Genomic DNA, 23,312 nt, shown 5'->3' on the forward strand with positions numbered 1-23,312 from the left:
GAGCGCTTTCCCCTTTACTGTCCAGTGTACTTATATTGCGAGTTTTTTAACGTTCTCGATAGCGTAAAAGTTAAGTCAAATTTGTATGGAGCTGGAACATTTGCCTGTGTTTGCCGCTAGGGTCACTGTTGTAACTATACTGAGATCTTAGAACTCATGTCTCAAGGTGGGTGGCGCATTTACGTTGTAGATGTCCATGGGCTCCAGTAACCACTTAACACCAGGTGGGCTGTGAGCTCGTCCACCCATCTAAGCAATATAAAAAAAAGCTACATACAAATTTTAGGTAACTTTTACGCTATCGAAAACGTTAAAAAACTCGCACTAAGCACACAGTTAGCGACGAAGCGATGTACTTTAAAGCCTAGAATAAATGAGTAATAACAAAAATATAATTTACGTTCAACAACCCCGACTCTCGTGTGTTACGTGTGCCGGAAACCTACAAAGAAATTCAGTTATTTAAATGTACTGTGTGCTTAGTGAGAGTTTTTTTAACGTTCTCGATAGCGTAAAAGTTAAGTCAAATTAGTATGGAGTTGGAAAGTTTGTCTATGTTTGTCGCTAGGGGCACTGTACCTGCTGCATATAAACTTCAGGTAACTTTAACGCTATCGAGAACGTTAAAAAAACTCTCACTAAACACACTGTAGACAGTCTACAAATGATATAAACGTCGAAAAATAACATGTTGTCTCTATATGAGTGGCTTTGATTACCGCTTATATCAAGAGAGGGGCTCTTCAATATTCTGTTGCGATCGAACGAAACCGTATAATGGCCGGCTATAAGTGCAAGAGTCAGTTCATCTCCATAAAATCCAAACTGGCCCTCAATACTGGTCCGATAACTTGAAGTTCAAGACGCCGGATGGAATATCCTGCTCTGTCCACTTAGGAGTTCCTGTACATTTTCACTTTTCGTTACAACTGTATGTATATATATGTATGGTCAGGTTTTATTGCTTTATTTGGTATTGACGGGAAATCCAGAGATAACAGAACATGTATGCTGCACTTCGAGAACCGAGATCAAAGTCTTTGTTGCATATTGTAATAATAATAATTGGGAACAAATCCCGCGCGGTCATCCGGCCCCATTTTAGAATTCTCCGTGTTAGGGTACTGGAGACTGAGAAACATGCTTATGTTCATTTAAATATATACATATATAGATAATAAACACTCAGATAAAGAGACCTAAAGAGACTATACCGAGACCTTAGAACTCATATCTCAAGGTGGGTGGCGGAATTTACGTTGTAGATGTCTATGGGCTCCGGTAACCACTTAACACCAGGTGGGCTGTGAGCTCGTCTACCCAACTAAACAATAAATAAAAAATTAAATAAAAAACAAATCTGTTGATCACACAATGTTTGTCCGATGTGGGAATCGAACCCACGACCCTCGGCCCAACAGTCAGAGCCGCTAACTACTACACCACCAAGTCAGTATTATATAATCTACTATGCCTGTCCGTTCTTAACACCGGAACTCGTGATGACTCACACCAAACTTAGACATGATAATAGAATTAGCCCTAGTGTGCCCCCATTGTCCTTAGTACGAGTTTTTTAACGTTCTCGATAGCGTAAGAGTTAACTCAAACTTGTACGCAGTTGGAACAGCGCCCCTTGCGGCAAAAGTAGGAAAGCGTTCGAACTCCATACAAATTTGAGTTAACTTTTACGCTATCGAGAAGGTTAAAAAACTCGCACTAAGCACACAGATTATTGTGTAAGATCGGTATTTTGGTTGTTCCATTACAGTAGGGCATAATATACCAAGACTGGCTGTATCAGTAGCAGCTCAAATTATAATTTGCGTAATTACTGGTGGTAGGACCTCTTGTGAGTCCGCACGGGTAGGTACCACCACCCCGCCTATTTCTGCCGTGAAGCAGTAATGCGTTTCGGTTTGAAGGGTGGGGTAACCGTTGTAACTATACTGAGATCTTAGAACTTATATCTCAAGGCGGGTGGCGCATTTACGTCGTAGATGTCTATGGGGTCTAGTACCCACTTAAGACCAGGTGGACTGTGAGCTTGTCCACCCAATAGAGCAATAAAAAAAACAAAAAAAAAAGTTCAGAGAAACTGGACAACAGAGGCGTCATCTTTGGGGGTAAACGACAAAGGGAAGACCTTCCACTGAGCGGATGAACTTGATCGGTAGACCGACGCTCTGTTTATTGTTGTTCGGAACGCGTATACATCCAAACTTATCTTGGAAATGTAGTTAGCGAGATTCAGTCATCCGTCAAATATCCTTATCACTACATCAAAGTCGCTTTCTCTGTCCCTATATCTGTCTGTCCCTATATATGCTTAAATCTTTAAAACTACCCAACGGATTTTGATGCGGTTTTTTTTAATAGAGTGATTGAAGAGAAAAGTTTATATGTATAATAACATCCATTAAATAGTAGAGAAATCAATAATAAATTACAGTTTCCGAAGCGAAGCGAGGGCGGATCACTAGTGCTCTATAAATCCAAATCCGAATCCAGAATCCAACAAGCATACATGTATGGAAACAATTTTGCTGCTGATTTAAACCACCGACTCGTTCACACTAGTTCGCGAGCCACAAAGGAAATCTGTAGACACAGTTGTCTAAATAAATAACCTACCTCCGTTTCTCACTCGTTTGTCAAAACATTTTCACTTTGTTTTTCCGTTAAACGCGTTATCGACTTTCTTTTGCTTTTCATGAAATATACAGTACACACACACACAGTTGTTGATCACAATTGATCGTCACCCCTCAATCAGGCACCAAGTTTAATGAACAAATAGGTGCCTAACATATGCTAACAACAATGAAGGAATAAAGTATAATATAACATCGTAGAATTTAAGTCAAAAACGCATACAATTATAATTATATCGAGCACTGAAAGGCTAGATAGTTTGAGCGACATTTTTGCAACTTGACAAGAGAGCCATTTTATCTATGCGATCAAAATAAGGGCTAGATTACAATACGTGTCGTTAAACCATGTCTCCATGTCGTTAAACCCAACATTTCAGGTGATTGCATCATATGAAGAAAACAAATTTTCTTCAACTATTGAAATGAGAACTCAAATACGTATTTAAAATTTCAAATTTGGAAAAAAATATCGTAACAAAAAAAAAACCTCGTCAGCTCTTTGAAAGAAGTAAACTTAAATGAAGTTCAATTAAAACATAGAACTGTTTATGCTAATACCAAATGAACGCACCTTTATTAAAAAAGATAAATTTTAATGTCGCGTATTAAGCGAACTCTCGCTTAAACCAAATAATCTTTCAGTCCTTGACGTAATTGCGGGTACCGGTCCGCACAGGTAAGGTACCACCATCCTGACTACTTTTGTCGCGAAACAAAAAAAAAACATCAATATAATTGTTGAGTTTGTATAATCTATCTTATCTGTATAATCTGTGTCATTGAATTTTCCCTCCATTATTTCTGTAAAACTTCTATCAATTGTTTGTGTCCCATTAAAGTTTAATTAATTCTAGAAAACTATCCAAGTTATTATTTAAATAGGACAATGTGGGTGAACAAACAATAATGCTTGCTTATTTCTGAATAACGATCGTTCAACTCAGAACAATACTGCAAATTTAAGTGATACAAAACAACTGAACTGCTTATTACGCAAAAATAACCTACATAATTGTTTTAGTATTGACAAGCTATTGTACGATGAACGGACGCAATGTGCATATTCATATATCGCATAGTTTCACAGGTGTGTTTAAGGTTTTGTAACATATTTCTCAAGTTAAGTAAATTAGGTTTCATAATTCTCAAGGCCCGTTCGATGTTGAGCAATCCATACAATAAATTAACGTTTGTTGGACTTTCACTGGTTTCATCGTGCGTACGTAAACGATCGGAAGTACCCCAGTTGTCATAGAAATAACAATACTAAGCGATCAGAATAAGGGTTAGATTACAATGCGTTTCCCCATGTCGGTATGTCCAACAGTTCAGGTGATGCATCTTAGGAACAAGACAAGGCAAGTCGTCGTGGCCTAACAGATAAGACGTCCGGTGCATTCGTGTTGAGCGATGCACCGGTGCTCGAATCCTAGGCGGGTACCAATTTTTCTAATGAAATTCGTATTCAACAAATGTTCACGATTGATTTCCACGGTAAAGGAATAACATCTTGTAATAAAAATGATATCCGAAAAATGATAATTTGCGTAATTACTGGTGATAGGACCTCTTGTGGGTCCGCGCGGATGGGTGGCGCATTTACGTTGTGGATGTCTGTGGGCTCCAGTAACCACTTAACACTAGGTGGGCCGTGAGCTCGTCCACCCATATAAGCAAAAAAAAAACAAATTTTCTTCAACTATTCACATGAGAACTCAAAACGATCTGAGGACAAATAAGAAGACAGTAGAAGACGACTTCAATTTCAAGTCTGCTTAGACTAAGGGAACAATTAACTAAGCTTACGGATCTTATTATTAGTATCTAGCTAAGGCGAGGCTCTACTGAGAACTGATTATAAGGTATTCCTGGTAGAACCTTCCTATTAGTTCCCCGGTTGGTCCAAACTATTAGTAAATATTTTATACAACAATAATGGTCCAACTAGTTCGTAAAAAGCTTAGCAATTTAGTAAATGGTACAACCTACTATCAACAGTACAATGATTTATAATGAGATATAATTTCAAAGTCGATTCTGTATCTGCAGAGATTAGTCCTCCATAACAATCAATATGTTTAATAAGGACATATAAATATCTGTCATCAAATTAACAAAGGTAGATAGGATAAATTCAATAATATTCTTAAGTAATGTTATTTTATTATTTGTGTTAGGGTGTTTTATATCGCGGAGCAATTCTAAAATAACTAATCTATATAAGGAATCATCTAATCTGTTTATAAAGTAAGTTCATCAGTAACATCCGTTTTCTTGGATTGTTTAAATTCAATTTCTCATCAAATGCGTCTGTTCTTTCCTCCGCAAAAGGAAAAATGGCATATATATGCTGCACATTGCATTCACACTCACATTACCCAAGCCATTTTAATTGTTATCCTATAATCCATGTTTCGGTGTGTTTAACAATAAAGTAACATAATCCAATTTAGAGTTATAAGACGCGTTCTTTGTCATATTTTTCCTGTTGATTTCGCTGGGCCGCAAATATATACATATTTATTTTAGTAAGTTGTACAGTGGGAAGGAAACCTTACACTCCACTGGCGTGTTCTAATACACTTCCTCATTACATGGGTTTCCTAAACTAATTGTAATATTATATGTACCTCGGAATCGGATACTGTGTTTGAAGCGCGATGAATCGAAGTGTCTAAAAGTTCAACTTTGACATTATCATTATTAATTAATACGTGTTCGTTGCCTAATATTCACTCGATTAACTCGTGCCGGTCAATATTAGATCAGTCTAACAGATCCGACAAAGCAAACACGTATCTAAAGAAGTGAGTCTTAAACTCGTAAATAGTTTTTAATTAAATTCAATTCAAATGATTTATTTGCCAGAGACATGGTACATAAATGAGGGTGTTATAAATTTTTTACATTCTAGCATGTTCTTACTTGATTATAAAGTGTGCAAATATAAAATAAATATAGAACTAATTGAACGTTATGTCAATTTATTATGTCAATTTATAATACTATAATATTCATAAATTATAGTCATAAATAATTTAATTACATTCATAATCCGGTAAATACTTAAAATAATAGATCAATTACATATATTATCATTAAAAATTTCATCAATATAATAACATTTAAAGCCGGGCAAATTCTATATTATCACTGCTCTAAGTATAAAACTTAGATCCTCTGACCGTACATTCAAATAAATACTAAATGAAATATTATATGTCATATGTATGTATGTATATGTATATGTGATTGTGTATATATGTATATATGTGGGATGGTATGGCAAAATGTAGTGGATAATTATTTAGTTTAACAACAAAATCTTTTAATCTTTCAAAACAATACTCCATACACATTCGTAACATCGTTATGTCAAACTTCTATCTGTCATTTATATTTTCTTCTTTTAAAAATAAAACTCGTGTGCCAGTGTGAATTAACCAAAAAGTTCAGATCTTCCCACTCGGCCATTCCTACCTATTCTTCTGCCTCAGACGAATCAACCCATAGTTTGATAAAATTAGCAAGACTAGTCGTATGTATCGGACCTCCTCCATTCCCAATTTTCAACTTTTAGTCGACCTCTCCTATAACTCTCTCTTTTAATTTCTTTATCCATCTTCTTTGGTACAGCGATAAGTCTACTTCCATTCTTCTCTTTGTATAGTATTCTATTTTGTGTGAAATGATTCTGGTAAGGTACTTTAACCAACTTCTTGCAGTCTTCTTTCTCTAACTTCTTATAATCTTCTTTGTCTAACTTCTTGTAATCTTCTTTTTTTAATTTCTTGTAGTCTTCTTTGACCTCGTCCTTCTCAACAACAATAGCACAAAGTGGAATCTTCTCCATTACAATACCATTTCTTGTAAACTTAACTTCGAATTCACGCAGTATGGGGTTGCCAATGATCAGCTTTACAGGTATTATATCATCTTCCACAATGTAAAATTTGATATCCGTAACAGCATCATCAATCTGTAGCTGAGTAGTAAAAACACCTTTGATAAGTACTTCTTTGTATACCCGTAAGCCGAACTTCTGAATTCTTGTCATAATATTGGATATTATTTTCAATTTTTTCAAATTCTGATTGTATAATAAGATTCGCGTCACTACCTGTATCGATAAAAGCTACCATCTCTGTTCCATTCAATAACACTTACTTGTAAGGGATTTTTTTCTTCTTCGTTTTTCTTCTGAATAATTAAAGACTTCTTGGCTTTATTCTTACATTCGTTTCCCTTGTGGCCGAATTTATTACACTTAAAGCATTTAATGCCCTTTGTACAGCCGGGGGATTGATGGTCTAAATCACCACAGTTGTAGCATCTTTTAAAATGCGGTTTTCTTAATGACGTTGTCCCTGCATCTGCATTTACTTGCGGAACTACCTGGTCATATGATAGTGTACTCATTTTCTTTTGAAAATCGCTATAAACGTCCAGCTTCTTTCGAAAATCACTATAGATGTCTAGCTTCTTTCGAAAATCTTTCAAATCTGTAGCTCCATATAAAATTGCTTTGTTAGATTCAGGATCATTGATACCATCTATGACGTATTCCATTAAAGCAGCATCATCTACTCTTCCATGCAGTGCTATTTCTTTCATAATTAAAAAGTATTGTTGTAAAGTTTCATCATTTTTTATCTTTCGTGAAATAAGCTTCTTGTGAATCTTAGCACTATTAAACTTAGGGCTAAATTCTTCAATAAGGGCTTCCTTCAAAGTAGGATAGTCTTTAACTCTACCAATAGATCTTAAAAATAGCTTTGCTGTTCCACCCAAAAGTTTCTTTGCATAGATCAATCTTTCTTTCCACTTTGGTCCACTTCATCAAATCAGCAACATCTTCAAATTCATCAAAAAACTCCGAAATCGGGTAAGTATCATCTCCGGTGAAAGGTGTCATGGACTGCTCCAAATCACGAAATGAGATATGCACCTCGACGTCTTCTCTTTCGTCATTATCATTATTCTTCTTAGGAGGCATTTTTTACTTTAGGAATATAGTTTATGCAAAAAAAAAAGATAATCGTCTCGTTGAACTCGTAAATAGTCGTAGTAGTCGTTAATAACAATTTTCAAAATCAGTCTTCTTCTTAAGTAATCTTCAGTAAATAATCTTATGTAATCTTCATAATAAGTCTGCATAAAATAACCTTACACAAAACTTCATCAATAATACTTCATCATAAAATCGTTATTTTTACACGTCTCCAAGTCTTGAATGCACAACGAAAATGCACAGGTTGCCTACAACTTATCTCTGTAGAAATTCGTCAATCCACAGTGATTTATCACCGAACGACATCCTGAACGGTATCCTGAATGGTATCCTGAATCGTATCCCGGACGATATATTGAACGGTATCGCGGACGATATTTTGAACGGTATCCCGGACGAGCCCCCAAAAAGATGTGGGATGGTATGGCAAAATTTAGTGGATAATTATTTAGTTTAACAACAAAATCTTTTAATCTTTCAAAAAAATACTCCATACACATTCGTAACATCGTTATGTCAAACTTCTATCTGTCATTTATATTTTCTTCTTTTAAAAATAAAACTCTTGTGCCAGTGTGAATTAACCAAAAAGTTCAGATCTTCCCACTTATATATACTTTTTTGTGTATTTATTCGTATCTTAATATAAATTTCATTACACCTACCACTATTTACTTTGCACTACCTTTGGTTGACTGGTAGAGAATGCCATAGGCATTAAGTCTGCCAATGTAAATTTTACAGGAAGTGTAATAAATAAATAAATAAATTTAACCATTTAAGAATCCTGCATCTCTTGCAAGATTAAAGCCGCGAGATGCGTCATAAGCGACTTCCCTTTTGCATTCAGAGTTATGTCGGCCAGATGTTAAAACGAATATAGTTCTCGTCGCATATCTAAAACTTAACCCAAATATCGCTCTATTAATCCGAGTTTATATTAAGACAAGAGAATCTCCACATTCGTGGTTTGGTTTGATGAAGCATTTTGTGTAGAAGTGCTAGGATGAATTGGGGTATCAAATCTCGTTTTTGTTACAGCCATTCCTCCATCATGACAGTCGTTCTCGTGGACCTGAATACGATATGTCTTTACTAAAGAATGTGGTACCTACCATCAAGCGAGATTTGAGCTCGTCATAGTCGCAAAAAGCTAATAGTGTCATACAAAATTATGACATTTAGATTTTAATATTCTAAATTTAAATACCTTTTTTCCGGTTGCTTTTGTGGGTGGATGAGCTCAAGGCCTACCTAATGTTTTGTGATTACCGGAGCCCATAGACATCTACAACGTAAGTGCCGTCACCTACCTTGAAATATAAGTTCTAAGGTTTCAGTTTTTACAGTAAAACGGCTGGAGCAGTTTTCAAACCGAAACGCATTACTGCTTCACGTCAAAAATAGGCAGGGTGACGGTACTTACCCGTGCGGATTCACAAGACGTCCTACCACCAGTCAAAATATCAATAAATCAAAGAGCCTTCGATATCTTGAAGTCAAGGACTATTAAATGGCGTCACATTGACAGGTACTAGTCTGAGCGACCGTTGGCACGCTGTTGTATCGTTCGTGACTGGATCTCATCGATGTCCTTAAATAATTGAATTCTCATTGAAGATAATCTATAATTACCGTAATGGCGTTTCTAAATTACCGCGAACGGCATGATCTTGAGTTATAACTTCATAGAAATAATTTTAGTTTTTTTGAGGTCTCCGAGGTTTTTATGTTTTTTTTTTCTCTTAATAGATTTCGAATAGCAAAACAAGTGCCTCCAAGCTTTTCATCTATAAAATAAAACAAAGTTATTAGTTTGATGGAGATATTTACAACTACGCAATACTTGAAGTGCAGTCTAAGAGTCTTTTTTTTAGTTTTCACTGTTTTTTTTAATTGTTTCCAATAAAATCATATTAAAATTTAAAACATTATATTTGGTTCGACGTACGTACTGTATAAATATCATCTCTTATAACGCGCTCCGTGTGAAAAAACACGTAACTTTGTTTTTTTTACTTTTTCATTACAAGTCACGTACGTAGAACACTTTCTTAAAATCACACATGACGCGTGTGTATACGTGTGAAGACTCGGCCTTCTTCAAACGATGGCTTGTGGAGAGTACTCAGAGGCTTGGCTGTGCCTCTGGGATTGCTGACCTCCATGAGCGACGGTAACCGCATACCATCAGGTATTGTTGCTGATCTAAATAGGAAATATTACGAAGTACATCATGCAAGCGGGTGGGCAAGTGCAATCACGCTTTATACGGTAGAAAATCGGCGGTAGATCTTTTTTTATTGCTTGTTTGGGTGGACGAGCCCACTGTCCACCTGGTGTTAAGTGGTTACCCTGCAAACCGGAATACAAGCAGTCTTCGTGGATCTAAATACCACGCCATATTATCTACAAACATTGTCTACAAAAAAGCATGAATTCTGTCCACCCACTCCCGCTACAACCGCGTTGTCATTAACATGAAATATGTTAAGTAAAATGCACGCTTCGAACGCGTGCTTCACTGACCCAAATACCTGCGTAATTGCTTGTAGGTAATGCCAGTAATAAAAATTGTACGTACCACGCGCAACAGTCGCCATAGCGGTATTCGGTGCCTTTTAGAATCGTTTTCTCATTGCTCAGTGTGCTTAGTGCGAGTTTTTTAACGTTCTCGATAGCGTAAAAGTTAACTCATATTTGTATGCGGTTGGAACAGCGCCCCTAGCGGCAAACGTAGGCAAACGTTCTAATTCCATACAAATATCAGTTAACTTTTACGCTATCGAGGACGTTAAAACGAACGTTGAGCTCTGCCATACTACCGTACCTTCTGGTAGACTGATATGTGCTAGCGGTACCACTTCGCTTCAGCAGTATATAGACAATCAGCTCTTGTCTTATGCGTCTTTGGGTAGAATCACGTCTCAAAATCCATCATTCGGACCTCCCCGAGACTTAGGCAAAGAGAACTCGTAGCTCTGATAAGATTTAAAATACTTGTTTTTATGTGTATACTATGTCAAGGCCACTACATCAACACCGCTGTCCGTCTTAAAACTTAAGGTCGAAAATGCAATATTTACATTCCTGTCTGTTAGAGCGAGATGCATTATTGCTTCGCGCTAGAGATGAGCAAGAAGGCATCAATGCGAGGATAACTGAAAAATGAATATTGCTAAATTAATCAATATTAAAAACTCCGAAAGTATCTATCAAGGTAAACAAGGACACTCAACAAACATACATAAAATCCGTGCTTAATAATCGTTTTTAAGTTACATAATTAAACTACAGTGCTTTGTTTCTAAAGGATGTGTGCAGTATATCATGACGTCATAGCCAATATGTGCCATGCGAGATAGATAGATCGTAAGACTCTCCCGATGTTCTGTGAATTAAATTGCTTTACATTGCGTGCAAGACAACCACATTAATGATATTTTATGTAATACACCAGTCCACATGTTCCTTAATGTAATCGTAATAATCGTCAAAATTATCACATTTCTGCTAAAAAAAATAAACTAAAATATTTTTACATTTAAAAAAATCTATTTTTTTCAATAGTAATCGTTATCGTTAATAATAATATAATCTTGACGATATAACATGCATAACATTGTAATTCAATCAAATACAAGAATTGCCTTTGACGTATACATCAGGCAAAAATGATTTCGATAGAATTCGAACCGGTAGGCATTTTAATAAATCAAATTATGATACTGCTTATAAAGTTGGCTGTGTTGATTATTATTTTTAATTTAATATCGGTTCTGACTCTGGGCTCTGGTGCTAAGTGCCCATAGATATTGGAACCCCCACCCCGAGACATGAATCTTAGAAATTATATCTTAAAATAACTTATATAGTATGCAATAAATAATTCAACAAAAGAATAAAACAAAAAATAAACTACATAATTTTTGAGTTTAGACCAGAGACAAGGGTGCAATCAGGATTTAATAAGTACTAATATTTAAAAAACATTCAATTAATATTGATTTCGAAATGTTACTGGTGGTAGGACCACCTATTTTGCCGTGAAGCAGTAATGCGTTTCGGTTTGAAGGGTGGGGCAGTTGTAACTATACTTGAGACCTTAGAACTTATATTTCAAGGTGGGTGGCGCATTTACGTCGTAGATGTCCATGGGCTCTAGTAACCACTTAACACCAGGTGGGCTGTTAGCTCGTCCACAAAGCAATAAAAAATACAATAGACATCTACAACGTATATGCCGCATGCCGCCACCCACCTTAAGATATGAGTTCTAAGGTCTCAGTATAGTTACATTCGTGTTATTATTACATACTATTGTACATATTATATAGTTATTATTCATGAACAATGGCAGCCCTAAACCTGTGTCCAGCGAACAGCTGTGAACAGTGTGCTCACTACACACAGATCATACTACTGTTGAGCCCCGCCGACCGTGAGGGACGCACGTGTCCACAAAACTCCAGAGTCAACCGGCCACCACCCGCTGTGAATTTATTTCGTTGCTAATTATAACTATATTAATCATAAACCCTGTGCCTTGTGATCGTTTTTTTTATAAATATTAATAACCTGTGCCAGTGTTACGTCAAGTGTTTAACTATCAATTATTGTTTTTTTAAAATCGTTTCGTATTTGGAATGTTGTATTGAGGTGAGTTTTTACTCCTGTAAATCGATTTTAATCGCTATGTTCTTTATTAGATTTAGGTACACAATGCTTAAACTCTAGAATCTAACGTTTCATAGACTAGAAATAAATTACGATCGATACGCGAAATCCAATTAATTTTTCATACCGGTTGCCTGTTATTTAAATGTCAAATAAAAAATCAATTTGTTGAATGATGAATGCGTAGCGTTTTAACAATTAACAATTGAAGAATGTTGTTCTGCAATAAATTTGTGTTTATTCTGTGAATACCATAAAAAAATGGAGTACACAAATTAAATACCACGTGCATTGCATCGGTGTTGTTGAAATGAAAAGCATGAAGATTGTAATGTGCAAACGATTATATAAATATTCTATAAGTAAATTCAAGTGAGCAAAAGCAATTAAAAGTACATTTAGTAAGATTTAATTAACTGTATTTCCAAACTAAGTTGCGATCGTAAACTTTAGGGTCGACGCAACTTGATTATAATAAAAACATCGCATTCAATATTTATGGACTATCGATACTGAATAACACGATTTAAATCGATTGAAAAGTCAGTACATCAGTTACCTAACAATTGAAAGTGGTTGTCAAATGAATTGTCCTTATTGACGATGTACCTACAACGCACTATCGAATGCTATAAGTGTGTATGGAAGTAGTCTGTTTAGAACATTCTAGGAAAATTAAATTATAATATAAATGAACCACTAATTAATGTTATGTAAACCACAAAAAAATACTCTTGATAGATGTTATGTAGTAAAGGTGCATATGTGTTATAGAAATTTGATACTCTGTAAATTTCAATTTGAAACGTTCCAAATCGTTTTGTGTTGAAAGGAAAGTAGTTTATAATTTTAAAAAAAACAATGAAACAAGGCAAAATCGATTCATTTATACGAAACACGTGTCTTATAAAAAAGACAGAAACAAACACCGCGTATCTATATGTATTACTTAAATATTAACTAGATGATGACCGAGCTTTGCTCTTTTTTTTTTGATAACGCCATCTTGTTGTTTCTTTAAAGCGGTTAGTTGCCCTCAATTAAGAAAAATAGTATTATTATGCGCCAATAGATGTCGGGAAGAGTTGATTATTGGAAACACGAATAAAACATTTTCTGAAAATAAATCGTAGCTACATCGATTTATCGCCCCCGAAATCCCCTGTATACTAAATTTTATGAAAATCGTTGGAGCCGTTTTCGAGGTTCAGATGATATATATATATATATATGAATATACAAGAATTGCTCGTTTAAAGGTATAAGATTGAATTTTCCGCGGTCGATTCAAACGAACCATCTTAAACCGATACATAACTTCCGACTTTCAATTATCAATTTTTACAACTTCCGACTTTCAAACTAATAATACTATTTGCAGTTTAAGAAAAACCATTAATCTACTATTAATGACCAGTACTTAAACTTTCCCGTCGATCATGAAGGCTGTGAATAAATACGCATTTTGTGCGCTGACTACGGTCAACCAGAAAAAAAAAACAATATGTCGTAAACTTCCTTAAACTACTTAGTGGCCCCGCAGTAAATAAATAAATTAATAAATTAATAAAGTAGTCGAGATTCGACTATAATTAATTGAAATTATAAGGTTAAACATTATTATGGTTCTATTGTCAAACACTATTATATTTCGATAATATAGTTACAGTATTCGCCAAAACTGCACTATAGATCAATAATATTAAATACAAACAATATTAATCTATTTTCAATTCGACCACGGACTTTAAACAATAACAAAAGTTTCCCAATTGACAGTAAACAAAGAGTATACTTTTATGTATGTATTGTGTCAAATACATGGTAGTGTGTGTAATGTTTTCTTTATCGATTTAAAGTATCTTTTATGCATTATTTTAGAAAATATTAGCATTGTGCACTCCTTCTCTATATTCTCTATAAGTGTGAGAAATTTCATACTCTTCCGTCCGCGCAATTTTCGTAAAAAGGGGTACAAAAGGGTTTTTGCTTCACGTATTAATATATAGATATTTATTGAAAGAGATCCGCGTTGGGTTCTCCAGTGACGACAGTGAATCCACATTTTATTTGTAACTAATAAACCGCACACAATAATTTATGTTTAATTTTTATAAAACTAACTGAAAAATAAACTTTATAACAATAAATCATACGTACGTTATTGTGTGCGCGATAAGTTCACAGCAAAACAATTAAATCACGATTTATTAACACATATTTGTTTTTACTGCACTGTTGCAAATCAGCTATCTATCCGAGTTCACTGCGGGTTTTGTACCGTGAACATGTTTGAGACTTCTAGTACACGTCTCAACTGCATTGGAATATCAATAAAGGAAAATAAATCAATTCATAAATAGAATGGACATTTGTCATAAGTGTTATCAACGATAGGCAGCGGCTTAGCGGTGTCCCTGTCATTGCTGATATCCATGAGCGAGTGTGACTACTGATCTTTTTTTCCTACCTATGCTGACAGCCTAGAGAGGCTATATCAGCTTCTCCTTGACGTGTACGTGAGCTCATGGGGCTCAAACCGGTTGCTAACACTGGCCCTAGCAAGAGCCGTGCTTCGCAGAATCTACCACCGGATCGGAAACGCGTCCCACTGAGAAGATCCGGCGAGAAACTCAGCGGGCTGTGTCTATGTGTTAATTTACTTGTCGAGCCTTTCGTCGCAAGCGACAGGTTCGGTGATGACGGTGAACGGTGCTAGTGGTACCTAAAAGCATCGTTAATGGATCGGGAGGATCCGTAATGACATGTTTAGGGCAACATCAACTGTTTACCATTCGATCTACAGTATCGGGTATGACTGACCATCACGCGGATCATATACTTATCACCTTACAAGTAACGCATAAAAAACTTTTTAAGGTTTACTGCATAAACATTTCTTGGTGGTATTTAAATCTATTTACGGGTAGTAATTTATCGGTTTTTGTTTTCTTTTATTGCATAGATGGGTTGACGTGCTCACGACGCACCTAGAGTTAGTGATTACGTAAGCTGATAAGCTGTTCCATCTTTCAAACCGAAACACATTGCGTCATGTGAATAAGCAGAGTGGTGATACCTACCCGTGGGGACTTCTAAGACGTCCTATCACCACTAGTTATGCGAGATCTTATTGTAAAGGCACTCATCCACCCAGCCCCATAAAACACTTCTTCACGTATTCGAGCTATCGTTTCAATGTCTAGGCGGGTGAACTAAAACGATTGAGCTGGTTTTTTTCTACCTAGTCGCTGGTAGCTATTCCAGCGATACCCAGACGTGTAGGTGAGCTAACGAGTTCAACCTGAGAGAAAGAGAGAGAGCGAATTTGCTAACACCAGCTCTAGCAAGAGCAGTGCAGAATCGGAATCGCGACCCACTAATAAGATCGCGCGAGAAACTCGGTCCCATAAGGAACTTCGTTCCAAAAATACCAAATTTTATTCGTCTTTCTGTATTTTGATAATGTAATACATAGTAAATCATAGTAAAGTGTTACTTCACACGTATTTAATAGTCTAATTGTAGTTATTGTGAGTAAGGACGCGTGACGGTAGCCGACTTGCGAATTGCGTGTACCAAACTAAATTAGTTTAAGTTACTTTTTCTAATATTAGTTGATAGAACATGATAGTCATAATAAATATCTTATTGTGTTAAGTTAGGAAACTTTATTCAGTGTCATCGTACCCACTAAATGTCTATAACCTGGTCTTTTTGATTGTTTAGATTTATGTGTCGAAAATACTTTAGTCAACAAACACCATGTGAAATAAAAGTTAGGTTTTTTTTTGTAGTGTATTTTTATATGGCTGAACGAGCTCACGACCCATTTAGTTTTGTGGCTACCGGCTCCACTTGTCGTTATCACAACGCGAACACCGCCATTCATCTCTAGACTTGAAATAGAAGTTACGTTATTAGTGTATAACTGTTGTTCCACCCATCAATCAATCCGGAATGCATGATGGTTTCGCCACGGATATAAGCAGGCTGGTGATGTCTACTCATGAGGCGTTACAAGGGGCTCTTTCTTTTTCTTCTCAGTAATTTCAGCATTATTGATTATCTTGATTCGATTTCTCTGCATTATCTTTCGCATCGTTGACCGGCATTTCTAGTTGCTTAGTCTCCTAGTTACACGGAGTAGTAGTCTCTATACACAGCCCACTGAGTTTCTCGCCGGATCTTCTCAGTGGGTCGAAAATTCGAAATAGGATTCTTAAATAATTTAAATAAATGATTTCAATTTGGAACAACCTAATTCTATCGTAAATTTCATTCAAATGTATTTATTATTTATAATATCAAAACATGTTCACCACAGACTCCGGAAAATAGCCACAGGCCTGATAAAACTGGAAACAAAACACGCGCTAGACATAAAAAGTCCGACGTCAAGTATTCGAAAAATTTCAGTGAGTCCAACATATTTTTTCACGAATTAAACTGTCGTACTGATTTAATCATATTTTAACCGTTTTTCATTTTACATTACTTGCTGATTTCGATTATAAAATAAAAAATAAAAAAAGCATGTTTATTATTGTAAAAGCACAAAAGGCACTTCTTGCAGGTTCACATACAAATTAGTACTACCTATAGAATAATAAATCAGGTCGACTACCTAGAAGTAAAAGTATTAAAAGTACTAGTGATGCCTTATTTCAAGAAATACGATGAGTTTTGAGATATACGTATCGATGCAACACCTTAAATAGTGATAGTGCATTCCTAAATCATAACTATTTTCGCCATAATACTCAGATAGCCGGAAAGGTAATGAGCATTCGCGAAGCAGTTGCCACTGAACTATTAGATCTCCCTTCGGAAGCGCTCGGGCAGCTGTCAGCAAATCCCATCCCTCCTGGCTGAGCCCATGCTCGCCCACCTGCCCTAGTAAAACTGTAAAGACCTCCGGGCCAACAGTAATACTTCCTTTCTAGTGTACTTACTATATTACATACTAGCGACTCGCCCTCGCTTCGCTTTTTTTTTTTTACTGCCCTTGTAGGCAGACGAGCGCACGGCCCACCTGATGGTGAGTGGTTACCGTCGCCCATGGACGTCAGCAATGCCAGGGGCAGAGCCAAGCCGCTGCCTACCGCTTAATACTCTCCACAAGCCTCGTTTGAAGAAGGACATGTCATAGCGCTCGGGAAACACCGTGGAGGGGAGCTCATTCCATAACCGGATGGTACGTGGCAAAAAAGACCTCTGGAAACGCACTGTGGATGACCGCAGTGGCTCCAGGTAGTATGGATGAACTCTACTCCGGTGACGGGCGGTGCGATGGTAAAAACGAGATGCCGGTATCATCTCGAACAATTCCTCAGAGCACTCGCTTCGTAAACTGTAATTTATTATTGATTTCTCCACTATTTAATGGATGTTATTATACACATAAACCTTCCTCTTCAATCACTCTATCTATTAAAAAAAATCGCATCAAAATCCGTTGCGTAGTTTTAAAGATTTAAGCATACATAGGGACAGAGAGATATAGGAACAGAGAAAGCGACTTTGTTTTATAATATGTAGTGAAGTTAATCGTGTAATCTGTGACACTACCAATCGAGCCATTTGTTTTGAACTCTCACAGCTAACGGAAGCTAAAGTCTTTTCAAGAAACCTGCAATTCCTTATCTATATCAGTTCCAAATTTTTTTTTTTTTTTATTGCTTGGATGTGTGGACGATAGGACAGTTCGTGATTTGAGAAAATACATGTACAATATCTATAAACATAAAACAAAACGTAACTAATGTTTAGAAAAAATCAAAATGCAAAATACCCAAATTTGCAAAACGCAAAATACCGATTAGCAAAACAAAATATTAACTAGCATTAAAACGTCCTTTCAAATATAAATAGCCGTGAATTTTCAGTCTGCAGCTCAATCCTCCTTCATATTGTTTTACAGAACAATGGTTATTGTACAAATACCTAGCAGGCGGCGTGTCCTGCCAAAACAACGATAACCTCATCAATATGGGAAGTGTACTTCTTGTCAAGGCTTCCAATCTCCACCACAATGCATTTTAACTTGGCCGCAGTACAATTTCCGGTACAACCGTTTCCAATGCTGCACTCTCATTATCAAAGACAGTGAATTGTATTATTATTATTTAGAGTATTCGTTCGGTTATCTCTGTTGTGTTTTTTATGGCTGCGATGGGAGCATGCGGTTCACTTGATTAGCCGAAAATAGTGACCGACGTCAAGGGCACGGTCGCGCTACTGGCTGACGCAAACTATCCTCATGCCTCGTCTGTAAACAGCCACATCGGAACATTGAGGGAATACTGATGAGGTGCCTTCGTTCGTACTTATCGAACTACGTTAGAGTAGTTGCGTGATATTCTATAAAATTTCATTTTACAAAGGGCGCAAATAAAATTAAGTAAGCATTTCATTTGTGTGATGCAACCATTAAAGACGAAGGAACAGGGAAGGAAATAAAACTAATAGAAGTTCTTATTTATACGCAATTATGGCAGCAGGACGTGTGTATTAGAAATTGATAGATATTTATCACCTAGTAGATAAGATCCAAAGTCGCAAATGAATATACCGACCAGAAAAGTCAGCTAAGCTAAGCTTACTCACATAAAGCCAGTAGAGTGAAGATATACTGAGAGACGCAATAAGGTAAATGCATGCTAAAACAAAAACCCAGCAAGATTAAGAAAATTAAGAAAAGCAAGAAGAAGATCTAACAAGCTTAGATCTTCTCCTGTTAACAAACACGAGACGTAAACAATAAACTTAAACTTCTTCACTGTAAGTATGTACCGAAACTGACAGGGCAACGAAACATTAAACTCACTAACCACTTGACCAACGACAGGGTTAATGAGGATCCAGAAGATGATCTAATAATTTTAACTGGAACACTACACAGTATATCATCGCCATCCAATTGAAATGGACTTCCTCTGATTGTTTATACAAAAGAAACCACGTTGTCCAAACGGCTCGCTGTTATGGTATCGGCTATTGAACGTCCTTCTGCGGAACAATGGAGATCATAAGTATAATAAATTGACGCTGATAAAAAAAAGTAAAATATAATTTGAACCATTCTTAGCTAAACAGAGAATTGAAACCTCTATGCATTCATTTAAATACAGTTAGCCTACCTATAACACAGTAGATACGGTCCTACAAAGTCCCGTGTTAAGCAAAACCATGTTAGATGAGGCTACAAGCCAGTACAAAAGAAGAGTAATTTTTCTGAATAAAACATTTCAACTATGCCTGTATGTATATTTTTACATATTCTAAATAAAAAATGAGCAGTAAAATTTCAGCTATTCCCATATACATATTGTGTGTTCATAGTTCAAAGTGTAATTTTCTAAATACATAATTTTAAACGAAAATCTCGTTATCGTTTTGTAGAAGTACCTTGTTATAAGAGGGCATTACGGAATTTTTCGTGTTAGCGTGGACCTGCATAAGATAAGATTTTTTTGTTCTTGTCCTTATCCCAATCGTGTGAGTTCGGCACAGCATAACCCCCGTATCGTGCTGCATAGGGATTTGGCATGACGTCAATCCTCCTCGGATTATATCTCCAGTAAGTAGTAAAAGCCAATCGTAGTTTAAGCATTTAAGTTGGACTTTCGAATTAAGGTACAAAACCAACAAAGATACGTAAGACACCTCTGTCGTTGGAATGAGGAACCAAAGTTTGGGTGGAGGAATGACGGAGTGATACAGTAGGTTCAATGTCCACTACACGGTATCAACGTTCTGTAACAAAAGCCCCATAAAAATTCGCGCAATGTAAATTGTTTTCACTGCAAATTACGCGTCCTTTTCTGTAGCTGTAACACCAAAAATTTTCTCTTCGGATACTAAAAGTATAATGACTTCGAACTGTAAACATGACCTTCAAATGAAGACGGAATATAACTTAACGAGAAAGTGAAAGCATCGTAGACCTTAACATCACCTTATTAACATAAAATAAATTGATTTCCACAACATAAAGAGTCGTGGTGTATTTATTGATGAGGCAATTTCATTTCACTTTTACCTATGCTTAATGCTAAGCTTTTCAATATTTTCTTTTTGTATGCAATAATAAAATATTTAAATGTAGTCAATGCCGTCACCCATAATTTCTGGCTTAAGGTCCAAGTCATAATTTCTTTAAGGGTATCTCAGCCATAAATAAACGCATTACTGTTTCCTGACAAAAACATGCATGATCCTAGTACCTCTTCCTCCAGTCGTGCTCCTCGTGTCTGAGGGTCGAGACCACCTCCATTTATGATATTCGTCCTGCCGACGTTGTGCCATCCTATCTTCAGCAACTTGAAGAGCATCGTAAATGGTTGAATCAAGGGATGCAGTTGGAACAGCGCCTCTACCGGAAAATGTAGGCAAACGTTCCAACTCCATACAAATTTGAGTTAACTTTTACGCTATCGAGAACGTTCAAAAACTCGCACTAAGCCCACAGATGTTATAAGAAAGATTTTATATTATAATATTTCAGTAAACAATGATTAAAACAGTGATACTAGTACAGAGTTTTTTTTTTTTTTTTTTAAAGTCCTTTTATAATAAATACCAGAAGACGATTTAGCATGCATTCCGGCGACGTCTACAGTTATACAAACTGGGGTATTAGGTGTAAAACAACGTGTGGCCTTCGTTGTCTTTGTAAACGTCTTTTGTTACCTAAATATAGGTTTCTGTGTTGACAGTGCTTACGTGCGGAAAGAAGTAACGCTTTCTTTTTGCTACGAAGAATAATTTTTTTATGAGTAACATTCGTTGATGGTAATTGAAATTTGATGAGTTTGTTTTTGTGTAGCTCCAACTACCGGAGCCCGTATACAGGTGAACATCTCAGTCTGCCTATAGTCGCATGAAGCTAAGCTCTTAATTGGACAAGGAAAACCGTATTGTTATGTGCAAAACAGAAAGCGTCATCGCTTTGTGTCAGAGCATTGACTAAAAAGTTTGTATTTGAGTTAAATAACAATTTGACGACAATGTTTATTAATTATTATTAATGAGTCAGGCTTTTCTGTTGATAACAGCATACGAACGCTTATTCACTAATAGCGACTCGCGCGCCATCTAGCGTCCGTTCAAGCGAAAACAACAACAAAGTTTCAACGATCACGTAGGTAAACCACAAGCGTCGCACGAACAAGAACTAATAAAAACAAAGATGTGTGGTGTCGTGGAACACCGGATAGGAACGAAGTTCCTTATTATAAAAATATTAATTTTAAGTTCTATTCGAGGTATAAAGAAAATAATTATTGGGGTATAAATTTTTTATAATATTATGATTTTTTTATTGATAAAAATAAAAAAAAACTACTTTACAAAGTTATCAACTTCATTTTATTCACAATGATTTATAAAAAATATATAATAAAAATATGTAATTTTTTGTACGTTATTACAAAGTTAAATCGTAGACTGTGTGCATTACTAATAAAAATCTTACGTTACGGACGTTTTTTCCCGGTTAGGTTACCCCTCCGCATCGTCCCATAAGGAACATCGTTCCAATAATATCATAAAAAGTCGATTAACTTCCTGAAATCATTTTTTTTTGTAGATGGGTTAACGATCTCTCGATCCATCTGGTGTTAAGTATCTATCGAAACTCCTAGACATCACAAAGTGAATACCATCACCCACCCTGAGACTTTAAGCCTCATTTCTATAGTGATTACGGAAATTTTTGCGGGCATGATTTTACCATCCCATCCATCCCACCCATCGATGGAATCGCCCGTTTTCCATTCGATTCCATCATCATCTTAGTTCGTGAGCACCAGTTCATGTTTGATATTAAGTACGTATTTGATTAGAAAACTCCCTAGTAGTCTTTGGCATTGTAAAATCGCTGGACACGCGTACACCGGACGTCTTATTATTTAGACAACGACGTCTTCCCTGCAAGGGGTGAATTTAGAAAGCTTGCTCTGTCCACTTTTCGCTTATGCAAATAATTATAAAGACAGTGCGCTCTAGCGTATGTATATATTACTATTACAATCCGTAAACGATCATTAGATAACATGGTGTCAGTGCCTACTACATCGCGTGTTGCAGAATGATTTCCATCACGTCTTTACCTCGCTTTCTAAGGAGTTAACCGCTTTGTAAATTTCAAATTGTCTGTCAGTTGTAAAGCAAAGCACGCGTCGCATTACCTAACGTTTATCGCTCTACCTCTGTATACTTCCTAATGGATTTCTGAATTAGGTTAAGATTATATTTTATGTGGTTTTCATATTGTTTGTTTTTTTTTTATATGTTTTAGAATCATTTATTTTTGGTATTACTTTTCAATAAGGGAAGTCCCCGTCTAGGTTTTTCCCGGGTGCTACGATGTCTTCTTCCAAAATAGGCTTAAAGAATAGCATTACTTGTTGTCAATTGGTAACAATTATAGCCCGAGAGCCCGTGGGAACTACCTGTATGTATTTGACCAGACCTGAATTTTCGTACATTGAGACCCCTATACCTACCATGCATGAGGTGGGGACTCACTAAGCTCAAAGTGGTCGACGCGCCGAGCGCTCAGGTAGGACAGGTACCGATTTTGATGGATTTTAAATCCATTTGACCACGTCTGCCGTTTTGAAATTTTGAAAATATATGATTATTATTATCGGAAAATAAGAATGGCAGACCATTATCGCGCATTTTACTTTGTGGCAGACCACTTTGAAAATGCTAAATTGCATTGAAAATGCAAAATTTTGAAAGTAATTGACTAGATCTGCCATTGATTTAATAATATGTTGTTTATTATAGTCTTAAAAATTTATATTGATCACGGCAGACCTCTACGTTGCGTACATACATCAACATATAATAAAATCTTAGCTACTACCCGGCCAGATGTATATTATGTTTTCCGTTCACTGTTTTAGAGGAATATAATTTACTTGCGATTTACTTTAGCAATGTATTTACCGAAA

At 36.2% G+C, this 23,312-nt stretch overlaps 1 protein-coding gene across 7 annotated transcripts in view; it reads left to right on the top strand.

Moving 5' to 3' along the window:
- Positions 1-23,312, top strand: part of LOC101739343 (ephexin-1) — a 146,210-nt gene that overhangs the window by 55,547 nt on the left and 67,351 nt on the right. The window contains exon 1 of one of the 7 annotated variants that reach the window (XM_038013344.2): positions 12,090-12,327. The exons of the other annotated variants lie outside the window; for them this stretch is intronic. The gene's annotated coding sequence lies outside the window, so the exon portion shown is untranslated. Of the gene's footprint in view, positions 1-12,089; positions 12,328-23,312 lie in introns of those variants that run through there. 7 annotated transcript variants of the gene reach the window in all.

Source organism: Bombyx mori, chromosome 10, assembly GCF_030269925.1.
Source record: "Bombyx mori chromosome 10, ASM3026992v2".
In the NCBI taxonomy this organism is placed as follows: Eukaryota; Metazoa; Arthropoda; class Insecta; order Lepidoptera; family Bombycidae; genus Bombyx; species Bombyx mori.